This window comes from Neolamprologus multifasciatus, unplaced genomic scaffold (genome assembly GCF_963576455.1).
Source record: "Neolamprologus multifasciatus unplaced genomic scaffold, fNeoMul1.2 chr13_unloc_1, whole genome shotgun sequence".
Lineage (NCBI taxonomy): Eukaryota > Metazoa > Chordata > Actinopteri > Cichliformes > Cichlidae > Neolamprologus > Neolamprologus multifasciatus.
In genome coordinates, this window is record NW_028181974.1 from 644,586 (window position 1) to 664,491 (window position 19,906).

Sequence of the window (19,906 nt, forward strand, 5' to 3'; positions counted from 1 at the left end):
GACATCACAGCAGAGAAGCGAGTCTGGCATTGATATTTGACATCACAACAGAGAGATGAATCTTGCATTGATATTTGACATCACAACAGAGAAGCGAGTCTGGCATTGACATTTGACATCACAACAGAGAAGCAAATCTGGCATTGATATTTGACATCACAACAGAGAAGCGAGTTTGGCATTGATATTTGACATCACAACAGAGAAGCGAGTTTGGCATTGATATTTGACATCACGGCAGAGAAGCGAGTCTGGCATTGATATTTGACATCACAACAGAGAGACTGGATGTGATGTCAGAACCCTCTAAATCGTGTAATTTACAGATATTTAATTCCAATGATTTGACTGCATCATTGTGTCTTTAAGTTATAACCCAAACTCTCTTTCAACTTTGTCAATAAATTCACGTCCCCCGTGACCTCATAATTACACCACAGTTCAGATGGGATGAATGAGTCATGAGCTCACACCAACTTTGACAACATCAGCAGTGACATCACTAAAGTTGCCAGGTGAGTCCATAAATAGAACCCGTGACGTGGAGCAGGTACCGCCGTTTTGGACGATGCCACCACGCAGGTATAGACGCAAACGTGCTTCTCGCCCCGTTCGCAGACGCAGGAGAGCCCACAAGGCCTCGGGTGTCCGCAGACGTGGGAGAAGATACCGTCGTAGACACTAGACAATCTCAATAAACATGTAGGATGAACATCAAAACTGTGGTCCAATCAAGTTTTTTTTAGATAATATATGTTGTTGTTGTTTTGTGTTTGTTATCAATGTTGTGAAAAACGTTAAGCTTAGTAAGCCATCAAGCACTGATTACTCGTAGAAGAGCACCAATAGGAGACAGAACTAATTAGAAGGTGTTATTATTCAGTCTGTACATCGAATAGAAGGCACTAACCACAAGGTGATCTTCAATGCATCTCTGTGTGAATGTGAACGGGGCGAGAAGACCCCCACTGACTGCATGTCTTTAGACTGTGGGAGGAAGCTGGAGAGAACATGCAGACTCCACACAAAGACCCCGGCCTGATGGGGTTAGGGTCCTGAGTTTGATACCCTAAACTGAACGCAGGACAGAGGAAGGGATGGGTGATGTTCATGTGTGCCCAGGTGTATGATGTGGCTCTTTGCGGTGACACAGTAAAAAATGTGGCTGTTTGTCTGTGACTGGTTGGCTGCCCCAGCCCTGGCCCTTCATGTATTTCAGTAATGTCTTTTTCTCCCGTCTCCTCCTCTCGTTTACATGTTTTGCCCTTGTGACCCATTCCTTCTATCACGTGTGTTTTCCCCCCAGCCATCATGTTCTGTTTGTGCTTAGTTATGTCCATGTCTCATCTCTAGTCCTCTTTTCCCTCTGTATGTATTTACAGTGTACGTGTTCCTCGTCGGTTCGTCATGCTAAGTCTCTGTGTCTTATTCCGTCATGTGTCATGTATGACTCCAAATCTCACTGACTTTAACTGATAATAACTGTTTGCTGAGTGTTATGTCTAAAAGGTATTGCACAATCGCCTCTAGTAGAGGATCAGGTTTGTTTTCCACTGATAATGGATTTTAACATGACTGACCAATGATTGTGGAGCACGTCCATGTAGGATCTTATAAATACAACGAGCAAACTTAAATGTTTTAAAATGTTCAAAACTTAATATGTTATATTTCTGAAGTATGACGGAAGGAAAAAGTTTCATATTTTAAAAAAATCCAATTTCATATGATCAAATTTATGTCAAAAAGTTCATATTTATTCCTCCTATGTCATGTGTGAGTACTGTACTGTAAATGTCATATATATCAGATGATACTGATAACCCAATGCTAATAACTATGCAGAGGTCTCTAGGCCTCGACTTTTATGGAGCATGTGAAGTTTGGGGCAGAGTGGACAAAGAAAAGTTTCTCAGCAGGTTCAACAGGTTGCTACAACACAGGCCGATGAAGTATTGCACTCACTCATCCAAACTGGCAAACATGTAACATACACCCTAAGACTGATCCTGCTTTTTACTCCTTTGCTATGATTTAATTTGATATTATGTAGCCATGGAGACAGTTTGCATAGATTAGAATGTTAGATTCCTGTGATGTCATCAATGCCCGATGTTTTGTTTTAATGTCTTGTGATAGTTCTAAGTGCAGACAAAGTCAGAGTTCAAGTGAGTTTAGTCCAATTTTGATCCAGTTTCTGACATGTGGTCAAAATCTTGGCCGACCTTTACCACACCACGTGCTGTGGGTGTGCGTAAATATCTAGGTGAGTAAAGTCTCCTTTACCTGTTAAATTCATCTTAATTTGGGGCTTTTACTTCAGGTGTTTTGATTCAGTAGTAACCAAGTGATCTTTGTACAAACTGCAGACCGCCACACTGATCCCTGGTTCCTCAGGATAGAGGACAGGACGTCAGATGGGCGAATCAAGAGCTCCAAACGGAAAGATTGTGCCACAGAAAGACTGGAGAAAGCTTCCCAAAGAAGCAAGGACAGCAAAAGTCCGGTTGGCCTCAGCCATCTTGTCTTGGAGAAGTGTAAGTGAGAGATTCAGAGATTTTTTGTTTTATAGTTATTGATCATCTGTAGGCCTGTGTGGAGTTCAGAGGTCTAATTGGTTTTGGTTTTTGCAGCATTTGGTCACATTTGCGGCCAAATTTCTCACTGGCGCGACTAATAATATCCTACATCGCACCAGCGACCAGCCGAAAAAAAAGTCTGCAACTCTGAAAGTGTCCGTGTGGTCAACAACTGACACACATTATGCCCCTATCGTGGTCTAAACCAATCAGAGATAGTCAGGGGCGGGACCTTTCTGATTGGCCATGGTCCAGATATTCCCGTAGTCCTTCGTGTGTACGTTTGAAAGTGCAGGTGGATAGAGAGAGGTGAGTAGCTTGAATGAAGCGATATTGATTCATTAAATCCTGAATCGACTTTTAAATATAAATGTATTTTGCCAGAAACGCCATAATCTCAGGTTAAGGCTCACAAAACGATTTCAACAACCACCAACCAGTAAATGAGAGCAGGTACACGGACTCCACACAAAGACATAAACACAGACCCGAAGCATCACAATCAGCTTTCTCTTCCTCGGCTTTCTCACCCGACGGCCCGTACACGGACACGCCGTCGGGGCTGAAAGCCGACAGCTCGCTGACCGCGTCGGCGGTTTCCGTCTTTTTTGCGCTCGATTCTGAGCTGCAGGTTTTATCTCTCTCTGACCAAAATTCACTGAAGCAGCAGAAGAAGATCCAAACTACGCTCCACATTTGATAAATGTCGTCATTAATCCCCTCTGACTTTTGCTGTTTTGCTTCCACCGCCTGCACAGCTCTCTCTCTCTCAGTGTACTTCAAGAACAGTTTCCCATCTCAAATCTCTGTTTCCTGCATTATTCATTCGCTTTATTATCCACATGTCATATACAGTGCTGTTGGTCGCTGTTTTTCCCCACCAGAAAATGTTCTTGGAAAAGAATCATTTCTGCTGTTTTATAACGAAGAAATTGAAACTTTTTAAAATGAATCCAAATTGCTAAACTTTTGCTGTGTCTCTAATCAAACCTCTGTGTTGTGTTCTGTAATGTTTATATCATATTGCACCACTAGAGGGTGGTGTCGCAAAATAAGAGTAAAGCGGAGTCGATAAAGGTTTAGAGTTAGAATATAGTTAGATGGCTAGCGGATAACTGGTGTGTGTCACTGCTACCTCTTCGATGTTAGTCTGTGCTGAATTTATTAAAGAGCACTGTTCTTCATGAGGACTGGTTTATTACCGGCCGCTACTACATTTTGGCGACGAGTAACCCCTGCGTGTTGTTTTCTGCTTTGAGTTTTTTGCTGAGTCATCATGGCTGCAAACATCCATCCGCCGCCGATGTTTTTGCCTTGCCCTGGAGATCCTGCTTTGCCATTCAACATGTGGATGCGTATGTTCAACAATTATTTGCTTGTGATCAATGCAACAGGGAATGCTTGGCCTGAAGCACGAAGAAGAGCTGCTTTACTTCACTGCTTAGGAACTGAGGGACAAAGGATTTTCTACTCACTGCCAAATACAGGTGACACTTTTGCCTCTGCTGTTACTGCCCTAGAACAATACTTTTCACCCAAGGTAAATGTTGTTGTGGAAAGACATGCGTTCAGAAAGCGAACACAAGCTTCACATGAGACTGTTATCCAGTATGTGGCCAGCTTGCGTGACCTTGCTTCTAAATGTGAGTTTGATGACAGGACAGAAGAAATGATCCGTGATCAGCTAGTTGAACATGTGTCTAGCCCCAGCATAAGAGAAAGACTCTTGCTGGAACCTGATTTGACACTAGATAAAGCTGTTACACTGGCAACACAAATGGAATCTGCAGTTCAACAAGCTAAATCCATAGCTGCAGACAGCAGTACCCCAGTCCAAGCTGTGCAGTCTCACTCGCACTCCATGAAGAGGAAACATAAATACAATGCTCTCCCCGCAAAGCCATCTCATGCAACAAAAACATCTAAGAACTGTTTTAGATGTGGTTCAAACGGTCATTTAGCAAACTGTCGTCAGTGCCCTGCTGCCAAAGCTACTTGTAAACTGTGTCATAAAATTGGACATTTTGCTCGTGTCTGATGCTGCTCATCCAAGACAAGAGATGTACGGGAAGTCCATTTACCAAAACTCACAGTCCTTTACTTAACAGATCCTTCTCATGCATCAAATGGATTTCAGTGCAGCATAAATGTGAGCACACCTACCTCATCAACTAAGGACATTGAACTGATTGTGGGCACAGGTTCTGCAGTTTCTATCCTGCCTAACCACATCTACGAAGAGCACTTCAGTGGTACGCCACTAAAACCACCTGACCTTCAACCAGTTACATACACAAAGAAAACAATCCCTGTGTTAGGCTGCCTGCAAGTCACAGTGAGAAGAGGAAATGCATCTGCCTCAGCTGTGAGGGCTTCAGTTTCAGCAGAACTGGATCGTTTACTCAAAGCTGGTGTCATTGAACGGATTGATGCATCACCATGGGTATCCCCATGTTTTCTACAATTGATCTTGCAAATGCATACTACCAGCTGCCCCTGCATGAAGATAGCAGAGATTTGACAGCATTCATTACACATGATGGACTCTTCAGATTCTGCAGAGTACCTTATGGACTGGCCTCTGCCCCCTCAGCTTTTCAGAAAATGATGGCTCAACTTGACAGATCTAATCCTAAACCTGATAGCAAAATTTCAAAAGCGGGTAATGTTCTAAAATCCTTTATGCAATCTTATGCTTTTTTTGACCCCTGGAGGAACAAAAATCCAACATCTAAACAATTCTCTTTTTTTTCACCAGTGCACCGGTCATACTCACGGATAGATTTTTTTGTTGTAGATAATAGAATTCTTCCCAAGGTTTTAGATTGCCAATACAATTCTATTGTTATTTCAGACCATAGTCCAGTACAATTAGATATAAATTTTTATGAACGCTCAAGTTAAAAAATGGCCTGGCGACTTGATCCTTTACTCCTAACTAAAGACTCATTTAAAAAAATGGTCTCTGAGCAAATACAGTTTTTCTTAGAGACAAATCAAACCCAAGGGATGAAAATGACCGTTGTATGGGAGGCATTAAAGGCCTATCTTAGAGGCCAGATAATTTCATATGTTTCATTTCAAAAAAAGAAAAACTTACAACAAATGAACAACCTAGCCAACAGTATAAAAGAGATTGATGGCTTATATGCAGAAAATCCAACACCAGACCTCTATAAGAGAAAATTATTACTAAATTCAGAATACAAAATTCTGTCCATTCAGCAAACAGAACGTTTATTTTTCAAATCAAGGCAAAAGTTCTATGAACATGGGGAAAGAGCCGGAAAACTTTTGGCACATCAAATTAAGCAATCCATATCAGCTAACACGATTTCTGAAATCTGTAAAACCTCTGGAGAAAAGACGTCCGATCCGAAAACCATTAATGACCAGTTTAAAATGTTCTATTCCAATCTTTATACTTCAGATCCGGTTGATGAAAAAAAGGTTGCTGAAATGCTTGATAGATTACCAATTCCACAAATATCTGTAAATGACAGAACAGAAATTGATAGAGAGATAACCATTAGTGAAATTGTCGAAGTAATTAAATCAATGCAAAGTAACAAGGCACCGGGACCTGATGGTTTCCCTATTGAACTATATAAAATGTTTATAGACAAACTAGCACCAATACTCAAAGATGTATACCAGGAAATATTCTTTCAAGAGAAATTACCAGATACTATGAAACAAGCCATAATTTCTGTGCTGTACAAAAATGGTAAGGTTTGTGATTTGTGAAAAAAAATAAATTTAAATAGAAGTTTAAAAAAAAGAAAAAAAGAAAATGATGGCTGAAATCCTTAAAGACTTCCCAGGTGTCCAAAACTACCTGGATGACCTTATTGTCTACAGTAAAAGTGCAGCTGAGCATGACCAAAACCTTAGCACTGTCCTGCAGAAGCTCAAAGATGCTGGACTTGTGCTTAACGAAAACAAATGCCATTTTAGGAAGACATCGTTACGCTTCCTAGGTCATGTTGTCACTGCTGATGGCATTCTTCCTGATGAGGAGCATATTGATGCTGTTTTGAGTGCCCCTCCCCCATCTGATGCTGTTGCTCTGAGATACTTCCTGGGCTTGGTGTCATGGTACTCCAAGTTCTTGCCAAACTTTGCAACTGTTGTAGCCCCTATGTGTGCCTGTGCTAACGACAAGAACACCTTCACATGGACTTCAGATGCACAAGCGAGCTTTGAAGAATTAAAAAAACTCCTGGTGAATAGTCCTGCACTGGCACTGTTTGACCCTGCCTTGCGTGTTGTGATCTCTACTGATGCAAGTGACTATGGGCTTGGTGCTGTATTTGCTCAAGTGCAACCTGATGGCACAGAAAAACCTGTGGCGTTTGCTTCCACACTGTCTGCAACAGAACAAAAGTATTCAACTGTTGAAAAAGAAGCTTATGCTTGTGTGTGGGCTGCAGAGAAATGGAGAACATATTTGTGGGGCCGACGTTTTATTCTGCGGACAGAGCACCAAGCTCTGACAACACTGCTGAGCACCAAAGGAATTAATAGGGCTGGAATGCGCATCGCCCGCTGGTCTGCCCGCCTCCTGTGTTTTGACTATGATGTTATTTACTGCCCAGGTTCTCAGAACTATACAGCTGACTGTCTTTCTCGCCTGCCCCTGCCTGTTTCTTCCCATCCCACATCGGATGCAGATCATGAAATGGTAGCCCAAGTTTCTGCTGCCATGTCCTCTCTTCCAGTTGCGGACTTTGACTCTGCCTGTGCAACTTGCCCTGAACTGGTTGCTTTGCGTTCACAAATACAAAGTGGCTGGCCTGCCTCAATCAAAGCACTTGATGTCACGCTTGCACCTTAGTACAAAATCTGTAATGAACTCTCAACCCTAAGTGATTATGTTCTCAGAGGCTCAAGGCTCATTGCACCACTTTCAGTGAGACCTAAACTCATTGCACTGGCACATGAAAGTCACCAAGGGATTGTGCGCACAAAACAAAGATTACGAGATCTCTACTGGTGGCCAAAAATGGACTCACAAGTTCAGTCTGCCATAACCTCATGCCTCCTTTGCCAGTCCAATGACAAAACTGCACATACTAATCCTGCTCCTCTCCAACCCGTCCCACTGCCCGATGGACCGTGGAAAAAACTTGGTCTTGACATTGTTGGGCCTTTTGATACTGCAATACCTGCTTGTAGATACGTCATAACATTGACTGACTACTACTCCAAATGGCCTGAGCTTGCCTTTTCACCTTCTGCTACTACTGATGATGTCATTCAGTTCCTCTCATCTGTCTTTAGTCGTCATGGCAACCCAGAGAACATCGTAACTGACAATGGTACACAGTTCACCTCTGTAATGTTCACCTCATTCCTCCAGAATAGAGGCATCTCCCACAGCAGAACATCTGTATACTACCCAGCTGCAAACGGAGCAATCGAACGGTTTCATCGTGCCCTCCGCACCCGTATCCAGACAGCAATCCAGCAGTCAAAACCATGGAAGGCGACTGTGCTGGATTGGCTTCAAGTTTACCGTGCAACACCGCATGCAACTACTTCCCTCTCTCCCTATGAACTCCTGTATGGCAGGAAGATGCGTACTAAACTGGATGTCTTCCCTTTGCCTCCTGCTGTGTCTCCACTGGATGACGTTGCACGTCACTAAGTTCAGAAATATTAGTTGAAAATGCAACGTTACACTGATGGTAGGCATCACGCACGGAAACCTTCTTTTCTACCAGGAGAGAGTGTGAGGATAAGGAAACCCCACCATGTCCCTAAAGGACATCCCAGATTTACCCCTCCTGTAACAGCAACAAAAGCCAAAGGCTCGAATGCCTTCTTGCTGAGTGATGGAAAGATTTGGAATGCCACTCATCTAGCACAATGATGCCAAATTGCAAAACTTTTGCTGTGTCTCTAATCAAACCTCTGTAACTTTGCTCTGCTTCACTTCAGCAGCATCAGGTAATGGTCAGATGTTGATTCATGGTTTTCTTCACTTTTTGTTCTACTGCAGAATATTTTAAAGTGTATCTGCTACAGAAAACAGGGCAGGAAAATCTCCTTCATGTTTTTCTGTTTTATCCTCAGTTACTTTGACACAAAGGCCTCTGCTGTGATGCTCACACCTCTGATGAAGTCTCACATGTGTCAGCGCTGATAAATCATCAGAATTATAATATTTCTGACTGTCTGAGGCAAAATCAAATTGAATGGAATCAGGACCTCGTGAATCGAATGGATTACAGAAATCAGTGATGATACCCAGCCGTAGTGAGCAGCCTAGGCCCGACAGAAGTGGACGTAGCTGTGGGTAAAAAGGTGGAAAGAACTACTGATAACTTTTTTGTTAAGTTAAGGCCTGATCCTTCTGAAATTCATAGCCAGCTCTGACACGCAGCCATCAATCTCTGGGCGCTGAAAAAGCAGCAGTGTATCCAGAAAACAAATTATATGCTGCGATAAATGCCCAAGTGTCCCTCTAACACTGCCTTTCAGTGGAAAACAGGTCGTCAGAGGAACAGGATGACATCATACTGTATGCCTATATGACATCATACTGTATGCCTATATGACATCAATCTGTATGCCTATACGACATCATACTGTTCTTGCATGAGTTGAACCAACAATACAGACTTGTAATGAATGCTCTTCCTTACCAGTGAGTCCGGAAGATCTTTTGGAATATCCTGTGTTGTCTGTGTTTCCAAATCCATGAGGGATACCTAGACATGAGTCTCCTTTTATATGAACTCAAAACTCCTCTTGCAGTCCCACCCACATTTAAATTAACGAGATTCAATCATGAAACTAATGGTTGGCTAACGACTGTCGTAGCACCCCATTGTATTTTGTTGTCATCTTTTGTCTCCACTCGCTGTTGAAGGTTTCGTGCGGTTTTAATCAGAGGCATCTTATTAACACATAAATTAATGATTCCCTGAACTATTCAAAAGAAAGAATTCCCCAAATAGGAGCACTAAGTAAAGAGGAAAACCACAAGTGTTTCCATTTGAGGGGTCTCTACTTGAAATGTTCTGTAAGTGAACCGTGTTATCTAAAGTTTGCTTCAAAGTGTCTAATTGTTGTAAACTCATATGCAAGGTCACTTTGAGTGGGTGCACTTAGGAATACAACCACCATCAGTGTCTCCATTCAAAGTGATCTTGATATGAAACATAGAACTCAATTTGATAGACATAACGAGGAGCAGGATAAGCTGGGTGAAGGAGGCTTTGGGACTGTCTTCTTTGGAAAACGCAGAGAAGACAATTTCCCAGTATGGCTTCTTATGTGTGCACTTTACAATTCTTCTAGTTCCTCCTGTTCTCTTTTTCTAAAACACATTTTCTCTGTAATGCAGGTGGTGATTAAGCATGTTGCTCAGTTTTTAGTCAGCTACCTACCAGTGGTAAGAAATGTTTGTCTTTTTCTGTTGTTTTCCCCCAACGTGTACCTCAAACAGCCTAATGTTTGAACACTGACCTTGATGTTCTGTTTCTCAAGCTTCTTAATGGTAAAATGACCGAGATTCCCAAGGTGGTGGCATTGCTAATAAAAGTGGGGGCAGGACCAGAGGCTACGAGCAGCAATGTGACGCCCGCTTAAAACGACTGGTATGACTTGGAAGACGAACTCATTATGGTCTTTGAAAGGCCAAAAAAACATAGACGTGGAAGTCTACCTGGCAAACAGAAGAACCTTTGTGCACGAGAGGGAGGTTAAGGTCAGCGAGTGGCAAGATAACATGCGGCTCTTTAGACTTATAGTGCGGCTACACGTGGTTTGGGAAAAGTATTTACCTGAAGTGTATTTTATTTATGTTAGTTCTTTTTTAACTTGTAGTTCTAAATTAGAAGATTATTGTGATATTGAAATATAAAAATAAAAGTATGGTAAGTATGACTGCACAGGGGCTTTGTGGCCTGGCTGCAGAAGTCACTGGATAGAAAGCTGCTGACGTTTCACTGCATCCTGCACCAAGAGGCATTGTGTGCGCAAACCTTTCCTCTAGAATGCACAGAGGTCATAAATGTTGTCATTCAGATCATCAATAAAATAATGGCAAAAGGTTTAAATGCTCTCCACCTCATTACTGGATGAGGTGGAGAGCATTTACCCTGATCTCCTGCTGTATGACAGAGTCCTCCTGTCCAGAGGAGAGGTGCTGAAACGCTTTGCTGCATGTAAGATAAGATAGGATAACTCTTTATTGTCATTGCACAGTCATACATAGTACAGTAGTACAATGAAATTGGAAAATGTCTGGGAGAGGTGAAAGTTTTCATGAGCAGCAAAGAGCTCGCCTTTTCTGCGCTGGAACAGCCAGAGTGGCTGAAAAAGCTGCACTTTGTGGACATTACAGCAAACCAGAAGAAGCTGAATACAAGTCTTCAGGGGAGAGGAGGCACAGCGTTACACATGCTGGAGGAGGTGTTAGCGTTTGAGTGCAAACTGACAGTTAATAAATTCAGAGCATTTGCAGTCTGCAATCACCACAGTTATTTGGGAAATGATTCCACGAGTTCAGAGAGGAAAAACCCACATTATCCTTCCCCATCACTGCCCTGACCATCGATCCATCCCTGTTAAATGTGACTGGATTTTCAGGTGATACTGAGAACCTTGTTTGAAACATGGAATGCCATCCCGACACATAAACATGAAGAAATATGCATTTGGAGTCCTGACGATCTTCAGATCCACATACGTATGTGAGCAGCTGTTCTCCACCATGAACTGTGTTACAAACAAACACAGCTGACGCCTCACAGACGACAGCTTACAGTCCTGCGTAGATGAAAGTGACTTTGTAACTTGTAACTGTAAATTAAATGTGTAAGTGATATTTATATAGGTGTAAACTTATCCACAGCTTTATGCCTTGTTGCTGTTTTAGAAAGAGTTAAAAAAATGAATGTCCACTATTTAAACCTTTTGAATGCAGGATATTTTATTAAAGCAATTTAGCAGGAGGGGGGAAAAGCCAGCTCACATACTATGATCACATAATGAAATCACTTAATACTCATCTAATTAACCCACTCTTAGCTAATGTTGATCTTTTGAGGAGAGAGATTGAGGAGAGAACGGGCACATCCATGCCTGAAGAGGCCCTTATCTCTGTTTTGCATCCCTGCAACTTCAACACTCCAGGGATTCAGTTGAAATCCAAATCCTCTCAAAGTTATAATTCAAAATAAAACAAAATAAAATAAAATGGAAACTCTCGGAAGTTGTAATCCTGCAGGAAATCGACAGAAATCCAAATCCTCTTGAATTTATAATTCAAAAAAGAGCAGAGAAAAAGCCAAAAAATACAAAACCCAAGTGTAAGTGTGCAGTTCAGACAGCAGCTGATCTCTGGGCTCTAGAGTCTGACCAATTTGGTCACATTTGCGGCCAAATTTCTCACTGGTGCGACTAATAAAATCCTAGATCGCACCAGCGACCAGCCGTTCAGTACATTAAAAAAAAGTCTCCGCAACTCTGAAAGTGTCCGTGTGGTCAACAACTGACACACATTATGCCCCTATCGTGGTCTAAACCAATCAGAGATAGTCAGGGGCAGGACCTCTCTGAATGGCCGTGGTCCAGATATTCCCGTAGTCCTTCGTGTGTGCGTTTGAAAGTGCAGGTGGATAAAGAGAGGCGAGTAGCTTGAATGAAGCGATATTGATTCATTAAATCCTGAATCGACTTTTAAATATAAATGTATTTTGCCAGAAACGCCAGAATCTCAGGTTAAGGCTCACAAAACGATTTCAACAACCACCAACCAGTAAATGAGAGCAGGTACACGGACTCCACACAAAGACATAAACACAGACCCGAAGCATCACAATCAGCTTTCTCTTCCTCGGCTTTCTCACCCGACGGCCCGTACACGGACACGCCGTCGGGGCTGAAAGCCGACAGCTCACTGACCGCGTCGGCGGTTTCCGTCTTTTTTGCGCTCGATTCTGAGCTGCAGGTTTTATCTCTCTCTAACCAAAATTCACTGAAGCAGCAGCAAAAGAAGATCCAAACTACGCTCCACATTTGATAAATCTCGTCATTAATGCCCTCTGACTTTTGCTGTTTTGCTTCCACCGCCTGCACAGCTCTCTCTCTCTCAGTGTACTTCAAGAACAGTTTCCCATCTCAAATCTGTGTTTCCTGCATTATTCATTGGCTTTATTATGCACAAGTCATATACAGTGCTGTTGGTCACTGTTTTTCCCCACCAGAAAATGACCTTGAAAAGAATCATTTCTGCTGTTTTATAACGAAGAAATTGAAACTTTTTAAAATGATGCCAAATTGCAAAACTTTTGCTGTGTCTCTAATCAAACCTCTGTAACTTTGCTCTGCTTCACTTCAGCAGCATCAGGTAATGGTCAGATGTTGATTCATGTTTTCTTCACTTTTTGTTCTACTGCAGAATATTTTAAAGTGTATCTGCTACAGAAAACAGGGCAGGAAAATCTCCTTCATGTTTTTCTGTTTCATCCTCAGTTACTTTGACACAAAGGCCTCTGCTGTGATGCTCACACCTCTGATGAAGTCTCACATGTGTCAGCGCTGATAAATCATCAGAATTATAATATTTCTGACTGTCTGAGGCAAAATCAAATTGAATGGAATCAGGACCTCGTGAATCGAATGGATTACAGAAATCAGTGATGATACCCAGCCGTAGTGAGCAGCCTAGGCCCGACAGAAGTGGATGTAGCTGTGGGTAAAAAGGTGGAAAGAGCTACTGATAACTTTTTTGTTAAGTTAAGGCCTGATCCTTCTGAAATTCATAGCCAGCTCTGACACGCAGCCATCAATCTCTGGGCGCTGAAAAAGCAGCAGTGTATCCAGAAAACACATTATATGCTGCGATAAATGCCCAAGTGTCCCTCTAACACTGCCTTTCAGTGGCAAACAGGTCATCAGAGGACACAGGATGACATCATACTGTATGCCTATATGACATCATACTGTATGCCTTATATGACATCAATATGAATGCATATACGATATCAAGCTGTCTCATTCATGGACTTCAAGGTGGGACAGCTGTGGCAGTGGGGAGGTGGAAGCTGGCTGTGAAAAATACTGTGAAGAGACCAGGGCATTGGTTTCAGGTGAAGGGGAAAGGTGGGGGGCAAGGCCCAGATGAGGTCGAGGTGCGGGGAGGCAGGCAGGTGAGTTTCAGGCTAGTTGGCAATGCTGTACCAGCAGCTGGTGGCCCAGGTCCAGAAAAGCGGGGATGACTGAGGCGAGAACCCCACTCCAGGAGCCGACTCTGAAGACAGGAAAAAGCAGGTAAGTTTTCACACAGGATCTGGACTGAGCAATAAAACATCACTGACTAACCTGATACTCAAGCCATGACTGATTGAGTGTGCAGATCTTATATGCTGCTGGAATAATTGCCCACAGGTGCTCAGCCAGGGAGGAGCAACCGATCTCCACCCAAAGGAAGAGGACCGCTGTTGGAAACCTACAGGTACGCACCCAGACCATGACAACATCAATCTGTATGCAGACATGACATCAAGCTGTCTCGATCCAGGACTTCAAGCTGAGGGCATACATGAGATCAGGCTGTATGACACAAATGACATCAATCTGTAAGACTTATAAGACATGAAGCTTGTCAGGGTTATATTGTTGATTGTCATATATGCTTAGAGTTTTATAGTCAATGTCATGTTGGTAGAGGGTTGATCCTTAGGAGTCTGCAGAGACTTTGTGTGCATTCCAGAGTGTTCTGGCATTCACACCCACATCCTGGGAGCATGGGAGAGGTCGTACCTGCTCTTATTGTTTTGTGGTAGGATGAACGTATCTATATCTGTTTTAGTCTAAGTGCCTTTTGTTTAGATGAACTGCTGGACTTCCAGACCAGCAGGTTTAGTGAAGTCTTTATGGGGTCACACTCTGACCCCACACACACACACACACACACACACACACACACACTTACACAACGCACAGGCAAGGTACTCTTTGTTTGTATGTATACGTCATATGTTAATGAACCTATGTATATTCATGTAACCTCAATAAACATTGACATCAACCTGTATGCCTTTATATGACATCATACCGTATGCATCGATGACATCAATCTGTAAGACTTAGATGACATCAAGCTCTTTGCCATGAATGACATCATACTGTATGCCTATATGACATCATACTGTAGCCTGGGAAATGGTTAGCCACACAGGACACAATTACTGGGTTCTTAATGTGCAGTTTTATTGTCAATGCCGACTGAATAAACAAAAAAATGTCCTTTGACCTTTACTTTTGTCAAACAGCGGCCATATGGACTTGTACTGAACATCGACAGCACGAGAGGTAACGTGGCAAAGTAACAGAATAACCGACTAAACAAAGATGCGCCAATACAATACGAGGAATAAAGGAAATGAAATACAAAACACAAAAATACGGCAGTGACCTCTGTGTGCAGAACAAAATACAAAGAGCTAAATCACACAAGGCTCCTTTAAAAAACTGTGGAAGTGTTACAAACATTTTTATAAACACTTACATTCCACAGAAATCTCAGCTCACTCGGATACTGGAGCACACAGACGATCTCGCAACTTATCCCTTGCATGGAGAAAATGGCCGCTCCACGCTGCACATACAGGTCCTTTGCATCATACATTTCAGAAATACATCATCTTGTTAAAATACTGACGTCTTGCCACTGCACTACAATTATACCAATATGTTTCAATGAGTTATGTGCATATTTAACAATTCCTTACCAACAATTTAACTCCTTCACAACATTCCCGTTCCACATCCACAACAAGAAGAAAAGTCCCGAAATGCAGTTTTTGTCAAGTCTTATTTTGGAAAACTAAAAAAAGTTTAAAAAAAGTCCCCCCCCCCCACAGCTTCAAGTGCACGCAACATGCAGATAGCCAAAGAAATAGCACAAGCAATAACATTAAATTACCCAATAACATTCTTGTCTTACCATACATGGAAACAAAGAAACAACATTTTAAGACCCCTTTTTGAACCTTAAATGGTTAACTGAAATGGAAAATATTATTATTAATTTACCACTCAGCTAACATACTGAATGCCTTATATGACATCATACTGTTCTTGCATGAATCGGACCAACAATACAGACTTGTAATGAATGCTCTTCCTTACCAGTGAATCCCGAAGCTCTTTTGGAATTTCCTGTGTTGTCTGTGTTTCCAAATCCATGAGAGATGCTTGAACATGAGTCTCCTTTTATATGAACTCAAGACTCCTCTTTCAGTCCCACCCACATTAAGTCAATGACATTCAGTCATGAAACCAATGGTTGGCTAACGACTGTTGTAGCGGCCCATTGTATTTTGGTTTCCTCTTTTGTCTCCAGTAGCTGTTGAAGGTTTTGTGCGGCTTCCATCAGAGGCATCTTATTAACACATAAATCAACGATTTCCCTGAACTATTCAAAATAAAGAATTACCAAAATTGGAGCACTAAGTAAAAAGGAAAACCACAACTGTTTCCATTTGAGGGGTCTCTACTTGATATATTCTTTAAGTGAAACATATACAGTAAAGCCACATAGAATTTTCTTCTATTTGGTGCTCTATTTGAAGTTTGCTTCAAAGTGTCTAATTGCTGTTAACTCATATGCAAGTTCACTTTGATTGGGTGCACTTATGTGGGACTCATGTAATGGGTGGACACAGATGGAAGTATTGTAATAGATATTGCCCCCCCCCTCTCCATAATTTCATGCATTCTTATCATTGTTACATTATGCGTTCAGTTCTTTATTACTATTTCTGACACATACTGTGATAACTGGCAATCCAGCTAGGATATTCTGATCAATGATGATTCCCACGGGTGGCGCTCACGCAGGCACTGAATCGGGCAGCTTTGGGGTCCTGTGTGTTCTACTGCACAGATAGCCTGCAGAGTGCAGCTACGCTGAACTGAAGTGCTTGTGTTTTGTATTTGCAGGTGAGCACAAGTAATGTGTTGATAAACAGAATGATGTTGACGTATGAGAAATGTATTAGAGTAAGGTACTGTCATTAATGGAACACAACGCTAATGTCGGAGTTTGTGATTTACATGATGTACCTGAACTGGTGTTAAACGGGATGTCATATCGCACATGATTAATATGGGGATCGAGAGGGTAGTCTCCATGCGCAACAATACTAGTTGGAGGAGCATACGAGTGTGCAGAATATTGTAATATGAACATTGGTAGGAAAATACTGAGTAAATGAGTACTTTGTTAACACGTGTTCAGTAGTTATGTGTAAAAGGGTCCTGTGTGTTCTACTGCACAGATAGCCTGCAGAGTGCAGCTACACTGAACTGAAGTGCTTGTGTTTTGTATTTGCAGTTGCAAATGAGCAAGTAAAGAGAACGATTCTGAACTCATGCACGCCTGGAAGTGTCATTTGTCCAAGTGTGCAACACTTAGGAAAAGAACCATCATTGATATGAAGCACAGGACATGTAGCTTCAAATATTTATGAATTTCTTATGCATAGCTCTAATCCATCATTACTATATTAGACCTAATGAGTACAACAATATTTAACACATAATGTACTCAGAATCCAAGTAAGTGCTTAAGTCTCTGTAATGTTCATGACCAATCTTATGCTTATTGAATACATATATAACAAGGGTATCAGTGAAAAAGCTGATGTCTTGAATGTAATACTTTGTTGCTGAGATCAAGAGTCTAATTGCTAACACTTACAGAACCTAAAATTCCAGTTGGTAATAGTCTCTTTTGTCATGATGGTGAATAATTCCTTAAATTATGTCATTGTTTCATCCTGATGTGAACCCAATCCAAGATTATCTCAAAGGAAGCACTTGGGAAAAAAATAATCATTCCATTTTCATTCCATGAAATCTTGACAACTCAGTTCAATTCAACTGCATTTATACACCACCAAATCACAACAACAGACGTCTCAAGGCGCTTTATATTGTATGTAGACCTTACAATAAAAAATTCAGAGAAAAACCCAACATCATATGACCCCCTATGAGAAAGAACTTTGGTGATAGTGGGAAGAAAAAACTCCCTGCTGTGGAAGAGAGCCAGAGATTAATAACGAGTGTGATTAAATGCAGAGAGATCTATTAACACATGTTGAGTGAGATAGGTGACTAGAAGGAAATAGTGCATCATGGGAATCCCCCAACAGTCTACACCTATTGCAGCATAACTACGGGAGGACTCAGGGTGACCTGATCCAGCCCTAACTATATGCTTTAGAAAAAAGGAAAGTTTTACGCTTAAGTTGTAATAAGGAATTTTATTTTAACAGGACATAAAGATTTCGGAATGTCAAAATACAATATAAATCAAAATCCAAGAGTCCAATCCAAAACTTGCACTTACTGTAGTTTGAATTCCAGTTGGTGACAGTTGTTTTTAATGATGGTGAACAAGTCCTGAAATAACCTGGCTGTGTGATCCTAATGTAACACAATCGAGATTACTTTGAAAGGAAGCACTTAGGAAAACATGAACCATTAGTGTCTCCGTTCAAGGTGATCTTAATGTGATACGTCCTGAAAATCTAAAGTCGACTTAAGTTAACATGCATCTTTATATCAAGTCCTGCAACCTTGGCAAAGAGGAAAGATTTGCAACAAAGATTTCTGTTGGACAAAGTCAGCTACAATGCATAATGCAAAAGTAATTTTACAGTGATTGTTGGCTGTAGAAGACATTAACAACACAACAACAATGAGCACTTACTGTATTCAGAATTCAAATAAGTGCTTATGTTGTTGTGATGTTGGTGACTTAATTTAGCAAAGCACTTTAATTAAAGAAGTGTGATCTGTGATTTTTTTGTGGAAAACAAATCCAACCTTTTCTTTAAAATAAATAAATAAATAAATAAATAAAGCTTAATTGCATCTCGAGTCACAATTCAACATTATGGGCTAGGAATATAGTTTAGCAAATCATTTACATACACACTTACTCTTTCAGAAATCAACCTAATCCTACTGTTTTCAGTCAGTTCATGGTTTGTTGTGGACAACAGCATTACAACAACAATTAGCACTTGATGCTTTCAGAATTCACTTAAGTGCTGATGTTGCTGTGATCTTGGTGACCAATTCAGAAGTTTATATCATCATGTGACCCTGATAGAACTATAAATAGACACCTAACATGATCAAGTACCTTAACAGAAGTACTTTCTTCATTAAAACACAAAAAAAACAAAGTTACTGTTCTTATGATGAGTATACTTTGGATTACTTCCATCAAAGGATAATTATAAACAGAACTAAATAAGACAATGTGGTAATAACAATCATAGAACATAAAACCAATGGGTCAATAACAGATATGTAAAGAACATGCTTACTTACCGATGAAGTTGACCATGGTTTGTAGCATCTGCCATTTGGTTTCCCTTTTGCAGTGGATGTGGTGATATACTTATAGGGTACTCTTAACTGCTGGGTGCTGCCTCTTCCACCCAACTCCGCCTTCTTTTACACCAAATTTCAATGGTCTAGATAATAGCTGGCCAATGACCAAACCATGATTAACAAAGAACCATTGTCACACCTTAACTCAGGTCATCAGACATTCGGGAGTTAGATTTACTTGATAGAACTAGGGCTAAAGTGATGTTCAGAAATGGCATGAAAAAATTAGAAATAACAACTTTCAGCTAAAAGTTTTTAAAATGTCCTTAATACAGAACATATATAAGTCATATTTGTCTGTGATAGCAAACTATGGTTTCCCATATGTCATTCATCAGTTAAATTCCTCACTTATAGCATTTAACTTGGGTTAAAAAATAATGACTTAACTCTATAATGATATTTTCATGACTACTGAGAAAAGGACCTTAACCTGAAAAATGAGCACTTACTTTAGTGTAAGTCAGTGAAAGTTAAAATAATTATGTTATGATTAAGTCATGAGTGTTAGTGGTAAATTTCAGATTTACGTAATAAATTATATAACATAAACTGTAATAGGATTTTATGATTTTTGTAGTTATCTTAACGTGAAAGCTGATATATTGTTCACTGATACTGTTGTATACCTGATAGGATTTATTATGAACCAAACTGTGTTTTAATGCAATCTTTGATTGTCTTTTTTTACTTGCTGAGTGGTTTCAGAGGTTCCAATCATCTCCCAGTGTCACAGTGGATCAGGTCAGGAGACAACGGAGGAAGCTTCGCTCCAGAAAGGCAGCAGGTCCAGACAAGGTGTGTCCTAGGATCCTAGGAGCCGCTACAACGAGTCTTCAATCTCAGTCTGCGACTGGGGAGAGTGCCCGCCCTATGGAAGACATCCTGCATCGTCC

The 19,906-nt window shown here is 41.1% G+C and overlaps 1 long non-coding RNA gene across 1 annotated transcript; it reads right to left on the reverse strand.

The window, feature by feature from the left end:
- Positions 1-6,640: 6,640 nt before the first annotated feature.
- On the reverse strand, positions 6,641-9,184 carry LOC146490458 (uncharacterized). Its single transcript, XR_014872752.1, has 2 exons — positions 8,215-9,184; positions 6,641-7,668 (listed from the first exon to the last, which is right to left on the reverse strand). It is a non-coding gene; the product is annotated as an uncharacterized LOC146490458 (long non-coding RNA).
- Between the last annotated feature and the right edge of the window lie 10,722 nt (positions 9,185-19,906).